Raw genomic sequence first — 10347 nt, forward strand, 5'->3', positions numbered from 1 at the left:
GAATTTTATTAATTCTAAAAAAATTCTCATTCATTTTAAACATCTATTGATCATATATCTTTTGGCTTGAACATAATCACCTTGGAAACTATATCATTTCATCGGAATGTCTCATCCTTTGAAATATCTAGATTCGCTTCCTTGAGACTCTCAGTTAATTTCAAAAATGGTGAATTTATTCGGTCACCATAATTATTGAATTCTTACAGCACTTTGCAGTGTCTGTATAAATTTGTAGCCTGTGCTAGTAATAAACCCTATTCATACGTCATTCGTTTGATTCGTCATTTTTAATAGTCTTGATACAATTATGTACTCAGACCATGATACACTAAATTCTATTGTCCAGCGTATCCTTACCATTTAAGTAAGCGATATTGATTTTCAGTTTGATCATTGACAAATCATTTTTCATACTTCCATTCACAAATAAATATTTATCAATTCGGAATCTCCCTCAATTGATCAAAGTAAGTTCATTTCGGATATTGAATCCAATTGTTTCTATAAATCATTCTTATTTTCAAAATTCATACCCCTCAAAATATCTTTTGATTCCATCCCACGATAGATTGTTTCTATTAATTAAAAAGAAGTAACATAACCCCAAGGAAATATCATAGTCCAAATTTCGAGGACGAGATTTTATTAAGGTGGGGAGGATGTAACGACTCTCACTAAAATTAATACTTATTATGTTAATTGTATAAAAAGGAAACCCTAATAGAGACACCCAAGTAATTCAGCATAAACCCTAAAATTTTCAGAACATTCAAAATCAGGATCAGGGCCCCTAAAACTCAAAGGGGGTTAAACCCTAATTGATATTTATCTTCGAAATACGTTGTCAAAATAGAAATTCGTTCGTACGTCGACTCACCCAGGCTATGCTAGTGACGAGGCTACCCTAGGCCATAGGGGCACGCCCCGCGATACGCGACAGGGGGAGAGGATCCCTCCGCGACTCGCGGGCGGCTCAAATTTTGGGTATAAATACAGGGGCTTGGGGCCTGAACTATTTGCTCAGTTCGACGGTCTAAAACATCGTCCTACTCTTTGTATCTCCGTTTCTTTCTATCAATGCCCTAAAACCCCGAAACTCTGCTCGTTATTAGGGTAATAACTCTAATCGCTGCTACGATTCAATATCCGATCGACAGAAACTATCCGACAGGATGTTTAAGTGCTATCCTTTGTCATTAGTCGTGATTCCGACAGTATGTTTAAGTACCACCCGAACTTGGGGAATACTTTGTGATTCGTTATGAATCCGATGGGTGTTTAAGTGATTACACTTTGTCATTCGTCGTGAGGGTTTTATCTCGTGATTATCGTTAAAGTTGAATTGAGTTAATACACTAATACGAGTTCCATTGTATCTAGAAATTAGAACTCGTAAGCAAGAATCTGCTAGAGTATTTAATAGCTAAGTAAACTTAATAGTTAAATAAACTTAGCAGCTAAGTTAGCTGAGTAGATTAATTAATCTATTAATTAAGTTACGTATGATTAATTAAGATTAATTAAGATTAATAAAGCTAAGCAAGATTAATTAAGCTAAGTAAGTTATTTAGTTAAATGGATAAGGAAATTTAATAGTTAAGGAAATTTAATAGTTAAGGAAACTTAATAGTTAAGGAAACTTAATGGTTAAGGAAACTTCCTAGCTAAGGAATAAATCTACCTATAAATAGGAAGCTTAGGAATTCATTTCCTTTGTTCATTTCTTCTATTCTTCTCTCTATACCTTGGTGTTCTAACCAATAATCACCAAAGCGATGTCTTGTCCGATCGATTCAGGAACCATCTAACGAATGCCGAAGTGTTGTGCTTTGTGAATTTCGTTAAACGGAATCCAAAGTACTATACTTTGTGAGTTCATTAAATGGATACCAAAGTACTGTCAGAATAAGACTATACTTTGTGAACTTCGTTAAGGTTCGAATCTCGTGACTACCGTTAAGGTTTGATTTGGGTTTTACACAAATACGTATTCCATTCTGTTAAACTATGTGTTTAACTACCAAGAATACTCCCAAATACACTTACAATCAAACAAACTATTAAATCATCAGAAGACCCAGAATAATAAAGTGCATGCTTAATTATCGGAAGAAGTAGAATCAAGAAGCTTGTTAACTCAATCTTGCATGCTTATAAAGTGAGTCATTCTCTTTTTATCAATTGTTTTGCAATACTCCAAATTATTTTCAAAGTTATAAATTACAGTGATTAAGTTTATATAATCACCAAATTACAGCCGGTATGTGGGGTATTGTGCACAGTACTATTGTTTTTATCACTTTAGGTGGGCGAACCTAATTAGTGATACCCGTTACCATTGGGGCAGCCAATGGGGGATATGACCACAGTCACCGAAGCGAGTCGAGTGACAAATACTGTGGGTAGTTGGTTTGATATCAGAAACATTGTAATCTCTCTTAATACCGTAAATTATAACAAATGAGTCGTTTTAGTAAAATGAATGATTCACTCAGTATTTTCCGCTGACAAAACCTTTTTAAAACGCGTTTCAGGTAAATACAGTAGATTGGAGTAAGAGATGAATACGACACTGAAAGGCATCAAGAAGTGGCTTATTTTATTAATTAAATCAACTTAAGAAATATTGTTTTTGGGTTTATCCCGTATTAAAAGCTACCTTTGTAAAACATGGAATTTATTCCATCTATTTAAATAAAATCCGGTGTTTCTAAACTCTGATATTTTTCCTAACTCATGGTCCTGATGAAATTTCCACTGTAATGTTTTTCAAAAATAATCCCCGGTACCACTGGACTGCTCACGGCACCCGATTCCGTCCAGGGTGGGTCGGGGGTCGTGACAGTAATCCAGTGATGGCATGATGTCTTTGAGACATGATTTTAATGACAATTATAAGCATTCTACGTTGAGGCACATTTAAAATTTGAATTTCTATTTTGTTCATATATTTAAATGAAATAATTTGAGATTTTGGTTCTTGAAGTGATGAAGTTTGCATTGGGCACTACGAGTGATTAATTAATTACTTTAATTGATAAATAAAGCAACCTAGAAAGCGATTGTCTATAAGGTGGTGTCAGTGGTGATGGTTGTTGCCGGAAATGGTGGTAATGGTTGTTGCCGGAGATGGCAGATGGTGGTGTGGTTACAGGTGGTGGTGGTGGCGGTGGCTAGGAAAGAAAGAAAATAGTGGTGGTGGTGGGTGTTATAAATGAGGGATTATAATGGGGAAGAAATAAGGTGTGAAAAGGCATAAATGCCCTCATATGAGGTGCACATGATATTACTTAACTGAAAAATATAACTAGGTTAGTGCTAAAGGACCTAGAGTGTAACCATTTTTACAAATAAAGAATTGCGACTGTAATTATTAAAGTTAAAGGGTATCCATTGCAATTTGATACAAACATAAAGGACGAAAAGTGTAATTTACCCTTTTGGATATGTTGTGCGAAAACACCTGATCTATAACCCTACAAAGTTTCAGAGGATTCTAAGCCGTTTAGGAGAAATCTAAGTTTTTCTGTCCGATTTCGCGTGTCAACAGCTCCATTTCGCACCAAAGTTCACTATTTCGTTTGAATTTGAACTTGATTTCGCACGAAATGGCTACAATTCTTCATTTCGCGTGAAAAGATTTCATTTCGCACGAAATACAGTTTCATTTCGTTTAAAAAGTTCCATTTCGTATGAAAACGTACCATTTCGGGTGAAGATTGCCCATTTCGTTTGAAAACATGTTATTTCGCATGAAAAGATGTTCCATTTCGTTTGAACGATAACCATTTCGTTTGAAAAACATTCATTTCGCGTGAGAATATTAATCAGGTTGTGTGGTGTGGGTAAAAGTATCCAAGTCATTAATTGCATCGGGCCTTCACATCACGTGAACAAAGTGTCAGAACCACTTATCACCTCGATCCCATAGTTGCATGTCATATGTTCTACTCGGTCAAATTATAAATAGACTTTAAAATGGCTTGTCGGATTTAGTGGCTAAAAAAATTGTAGGTCCAATAGTTTTATCTTGTGAAACAACTGTTGTCGGTCATGCATATTGAGGTCCAAATAAATTCAAGACAATATTAAAGTCAAATTGTGAGGCACATAAGATCACACTAATCGAATATATCGGCCCAAGATTCATAATATTTGAGGTCCAATAAGATTGTATTGATTGTTGGCCATTTTAATTGATGATATCAGTTTCTCACATGATCATTAATTGAATAACATCATCTCGTTCCATGTGTTTAATAAATGATAACAGTTAATCGGCCCAATCATTTTTTAAAAATTAAATAGTTGTCGGTCTAGTGGGTTTCTTGGCCCAATCACATTATTATATATCAATCCACATCGCTGGTTTGCGCCAGGGATGTGTCTGCTTCTTGACTTTAGCCACCTAACTTTTCAAAGTTTCATTTTTGCCTTATCCTCGGTTTCACTTTTGCATATTTCTTCTACAGTTACATGGGTTTATAGTTCTGAGATATTAAGGGTTCAAAAACTCAATAAGTTATAAGTTTGTTAAAATAAGCAATCCTAAAATACAAACAGTATTTATTGTCCTTTGGAGATGGATCTGAATGATATTCTGGTTGGTGGTGTTGGCGGTTTGCGGTGGTGTTGTGTGCTCCGAGAGAGAGATAAGAGCCACATTGCTTAATTGTTAGGTATCGGCTGTGGTTGCCGGTTATCCACATTTAATCTCGCAAGAAATTGTACAGAGCCCACCAATCCACCACCTTAACTACTACGGCGGTTTGAGTGGGTGAAGTGGTAAGCTCTTCAGAGAGAGACAGTGGTTGCAGTTAAAGTGAGGTCATGAGGGTGGCGTTTGTGTCTGGGGCTTTTTTTATAGGAAGAAAGACAGCGGTGGTGTCGTACTGTGGTGGCAGAAGTGAAGGTGAATGAGAAGTGGTTTCTATAGAGATTTACTGAAAGTTGTTTGTTTGTTTTATGGTTTAGGAGTTTTCAATTAATAATTAATAAAATAAAATAAAATATTGGTGAGGAGTGACAGTGACTGCCAGCTATCAATTGCAATCTCTATAATGCTTTGCTTTTTGTTTATTTTTATTGGAAGGTCAATTTGATTCGGTGTAGACACCAAAATTTGAAAGAGAAAATTGTAATACTTCATTTAATTAAATATAATTCGAAAACGATTTCTAGATTAATTTTGATGATGCTTCTAAAGGCTATAAATGCTTGAGCATAGTATCCATGACGAACTCAACCGCTTATTAAAATGGGCATGCTAACAATAATATTTTCAAAAACTTATATGAATTTCAAAAGTTAAACAAATTGTTTATTTTTACTTTTAAGACTTATTATGTTAGAAAAATAATTTAATAAAGGATAGTTACATACGTATAAATAGATTTAACTATAACACATAAATAGTTTTAACTATAACACGTAGAACAATCATGACGAACTCAACCGCTTATAGGTGAATAACATTGCTGCTGGTACTGTATTGGTGTTTACTTTTATGTTTTTTGACAAGTGAAACTAATAATGTCCAAACTCATGCCGCTATGCGTGGAAAAAAAACAACCACAATTCCGCCGCGAAGCGCGGGGGAAAATCTAGTTTGATATTAAAACAAGTTGAAACAAAGTGTGTCAGTATCGAAAGTGAACATATCTGTTAAACAATTAATTGTCTGGACATTACTTGAACGACCCAATAGGATTTTGTTGTCAAATATTATATCAGCCCAAGGTTTGCTAAGTTCTTGTGAGGTTTAATTGTTTCAACAGTATCCGGCCCAATCATATGTCATGCAGTTCAATTAAATAAGCTTTTGGATTATTGGTCCAATTAATGTCAATCTTGTGCCTGTGAATGATTGTTGCGGTCTAATAGGAATTTAAGTGTCAGCCCACAATATTATCGGTCAAATCAAGATATTGTATAATATCAATTGTGTTGGCCCATGCATTGTTTGTCGGCCCAATACAAGTTAAGGTCCAATTAAATCAATTTGTTAGTCAAAGTTGACTTTGTTTGACTCACTTGATCGGGTCACAATCCAATTCAAGGCATTTTGTTTGTTCAAGTTTAAAAGTGCAACAAATCGAGTGGAAATCTGAACCGATTACCACCTGATCCTAATCATTTCATTTGTTGTTGTGATTCAGGTCAAAGCATCGGATACTCGCCTGAACGGATTCTCACCTGATTCGCTGTCATTCTATCTTTGTTATATTATTGATTTTTGTTTACTCACTCGATCGGAAACCTGTCCGATTTAGTTGATTTGTTAGTGATTGAACTAATCTTTTTGTTTGTTCGTTTCAGGTGATTCAAGAAGAAAACGTCATGGCTGAAATCAAGGAGAAAACCAGAGAAGAGATTCTGAGTGAGAAAACATACAGAGAAAGAAGCATTGCTGGAAACAGAATTAATGAAATGCAGGAAGAGTATGAAAATGCTGTAAGAAATAAAAGATGGGACAAGAAGCGAGAGTGTTATGTCAACAGAGAGGGTGAACCTGTTGTTCCCAAGAAGGACATAATTTTTGATGATGTTCTTTTAGTAATTCCTCTATCCGTCGAATATTATTCAATTGCTCCAAAAGATAAAACATATGCGAAAAGGCTTGAAAAAAATCATAAGACATGCCATGACATCAAGTTTGAGGAAGAGGGATGAAGAAAGAATGAATAAGAATGTTGATGAGATAGTGAACGATTTGAAGAAAGTCGCTTGTGACACCTCGGATCTTTCCGGATAACCTTTCGATGTAACAAACGTGTACGTAACCGACTAACAGTAAAGATGTATGAAAAACTATTTGCTATTATGTGTTATATGCCGATTTACTTATGTGTATATATATATATATAAGTGTTATATATGTAAACCGAAACCTCGACCCGACTCGAGACCCGGAATGGTCTCGAGTGAACAGTAGCAATGGGCCGGTTAAGGCCTTGTAGCCAAAAACCCAACCCGGAACCCCCCTAAGCCCATTCGGAACATTATATAAACCCAACCCCACCTCCCTTATCCATTTTACACACTCATCACACTCTCCCTCATTCACTCTCTTCTTCACTAAACCCTAAAACCCTAGCACAACACTACAATTCCTCCTCTTCCTCTCGGGTTCAACCAAATCAAGAACATACTCGGCATTAGCTCGGAACCACCAACCGGAAGCTCATTCATCGAACCCACACACCTTAAGTCTCTACCGGTTAGTGTTTATATGCTCATGATTGTTGATGTTTGTTATGGTTGTGTACTTATTAATGCTTGATCGTGATGTTATTGCTATAAAAGACTTGTTTGATGATAAAGGTGATTTCTTGAAATGATTATGTGTCTTAATGAAAAATAACCCGGTTTGGTGTTACATGGTTTTGATATTATGCTAGATGCTTGTTTGAATGATTTTGGCCGAATAATATGTATGTTTCGGATATGTGCTAATTGCTTGAATGATCGTATTAAGGGCTTGATCATGAGGTTTTAAGTGCACGGTTTGGGTGTTGGTAGTATGTCCTTGTTTGAATGATTATTTTAGCTTATTAGGAGGATTGGTTATAATTATTGCTTGAATATTATGTAAAATGATAATGATGAACATGAAGAACAATTTGAATGCCTTTGAAATATTTTTTGAAATGTGTATATTTGATCTGTTTTGGCTAATGATCAGACAAACAAACATGTTTTAGTGGAAATGGTACATAATTTTCATGAAAATGCATTTCTATTGGTTCGTACAAAATGACAGGTTCTAGAAGGTCTTCTTGCACACGTAAACCACGGTTGCGAGTCGCAACCTTTGGTTGCTACTCGAGACCGCACCAAGATTTGTCGAGACCTCCCGGTTGCGAGTCGCAATCAACGCGTATCGATCCGATTGCGAGTCGTAACCACAGCTGCCTTGTCGGAACCTCCGGTTGCGAGTCGCAACCAAAGCAGGACGAACCGAGACCTCGGTTGCGAGTCGCAACCTTGGTTGCGAGTCATCTCTGTCTCGACTGGGCTGTTATTGGGCCAATGTACTTGTTGGATTATCTGCTAACCGGATTGCTTGTGTAACTGTTTAGGCCCAATAACCCCACTGTGGTGTGTTGGACTTTCTGTTGACTGGGCTGTATATATATGCCTGCTACTGTGGTTATTTGCATTTATGTTAAGTGTGTCTTATACGTGTTTACTTGTACCCAACTTGACCCATGCTTGGTAACCATGCTAGGACGTGGTGACCAACATACTTAACCAAGTAACGTATCATACCGAGCAACCCAAGGTGAGTTCACAACTTAAAAGCATGCGTCCCGGTGGTTTGGGACACGAGACTGAAACAACCCTATCCCCTTGTAAAGGGGATACCGTCTACATTCCTTCCCTAGTTATTGGGAAACAAACTTACTTTATCTTCCCTTGTATTGGGAAACCCTTTTTAGTTAATTACTGTTTATACGGAATGCAACTAACGGCACTAAACGCAACTCTATCACTCAAGTCCCTACTACATAATACCGATTAGTCGCCGGTGCCAGGCGAACGGGTTATTAGTTGATAGCGCTATTTAGGTCTTACCAGCCTCACACCGTGCCATGGTATGGGATCGGTCGTGAACTAATGTACTCAGGCATCCGTCAATGATGATAGAACATTGACATCGGGGCATCCTGCGGAAACGCAAACGGTTACCTAGTGTTCGGTATTGGAAAAACAGTTTAGTCGCTAACTTTTGGGGTAGCTCCCCATGGCATGTATAAACGGATAAATTAACTGGTGAAACGAGTTTTTGGTAATTAAAACTGGACAACTAGTGAACTCACTCAGCATTATTGTTGACCCCTTACTGCATGCTTTGCAGGTGGCCAGTGACTGGGGCAGCTGCTTGGGATGTGTAGTGGTCGTCTGCCCGTGTGTTGGGCATTTAATATGCTTACTTTATGAACATTGTTTAGAACTATTAATTATGCTTCCGCTACATTTACTCTGAACTTAAAACTTCAAACTCTGGACTTGATATTTGCTAATCTTATGGTTAGTAAGTATTGCTTTTGTTATCAATTTAATTATTCGGTATAATTGGTGGCTGGATCCTGGTCAGTCACGCCCTCGAAGCGGGTGTTATCCGCAGGTGGATTTTGGGGGTGCGACAGATTGGTATCAGAGCCATTGGTTATAGTGAACTTGGTTTTAAAAAGGGGGAAAAATCTTTTTGAGAAAAACCAGACTATAACCCGTGACTCGTGACGACACTACACTCCAAGTACAAGGCTCGACTTATCTGACCTCATAGCTCGGACCCATAGTTACTTGCTTAATTGTCTTATGTTTTCTGCTTTACTATACGTACTAGTTGCCTGATTAGATAGATACATCTTCTCTCTTCTATCTTATTCTCGCTATCACGCACTCATACTATGTTTTCTGGTTATGAAGACAATGAGTGGACGCGGACGAGGAAACGTCAACATGACTCAGGCTCAGTTCGCTAACCTGCTCAACACTGTGGCTGCAGCTTTCGCAGCTCACCCTATAGGTAAACTCGATGTTTTAGGATGTTTAGATCCTACCGCCACATCGTCTTTTCGCCTCTAAACCTATTTCGCTCCTCACAACAGGTCAGCCTGCACCTGTGCAACCACGTGTCTGTACCTTCAAGACCTTCATGGACTGCAAGCCTCTTCCGTTCAGTGGCACTGAGGGTGCCATAGGACTTCTGCACTGGATCGAGAAGGTCGAAGCTGTCTTCGCTGTCTGCGAATGTCCCCCTGCTAATTGGGTGAAGTTTGCTACTGGTACTCTAGAGGGAAGCGCACTTTCATGGTGGAAGGCGCAAATTCAGATGCTTGGTTTGGAGACTGCAAACGCTACTGCGTGGGAAGATTTCAAGGATATGATCAAGGAAGAGTACTGTCACAGGGATGACATCCACAAGCTGGAAAATGAGTACTATGAACTCAAGATGGTTGGGTCAGAGATTGAGACCTACACCAAGCTGTCCAACGACTACGCTGCTCTCTGTCCGAATTTGTCTCGACCCATGTACCGAAGGATTGAACTGTACATCAAGGGTCTGGCTCCAGAAATTCGAAGCCATGTAACTTCAGCCAACCACACTACCATTCAGCCGATCGTTCGACTTGCTCACAAACTCACTGATCAGGCTGTGGAAGAGGGCAGGTTGCCCAAAAGGATCAGTGCTGCGGAAGGAAGTTCTAGTGATGGCAAACGAAAGTGGGATGGAAATCAGGGTAAGGATGCTAACCCTACTCAAGCCCCAGCTCAGCAAAGGAAAACTGACAACAACAAAGGCGCTCAGCAACAGGGTGGCTACCGGGGAAACTA

General features: G+C 38.2%; 1 non-coding gene across 1 annotated transcript; it reads left to right on the forward strand.

Annotated features, from left to right (window-relative positions):
• Positions 1-2851: 2851 nt before the first annotated feature.
• LOC118480806 lies at positions 2852-2919 on the forward strand. Its single transcript, XR_004863783.1, has one exon. It is a non-coding gene; the product is annotated as a small nucleolar RNA R66 (small nucleolar RNA).
• Positions 2920-10347: the final 7428 nt, after the last annotated feature.

Source organism: Helianthus annuus, chromosome 7 (genome assembly GCF_002127325.2).
Source record: "Helianthus annuus cultivar XRQ/B chromosome 7, HanXRQr2.0-SUNRISE, whole genome shotgun sequence".
In the NCBI taxonomy this organism is placed as follows: domain Eukaryota; kingdom Viridiplantae; phylum Streptophyta; class Magnoliopsida; order Asterales; family Asteraceae; genus Helianthus; species Helianthus annuus.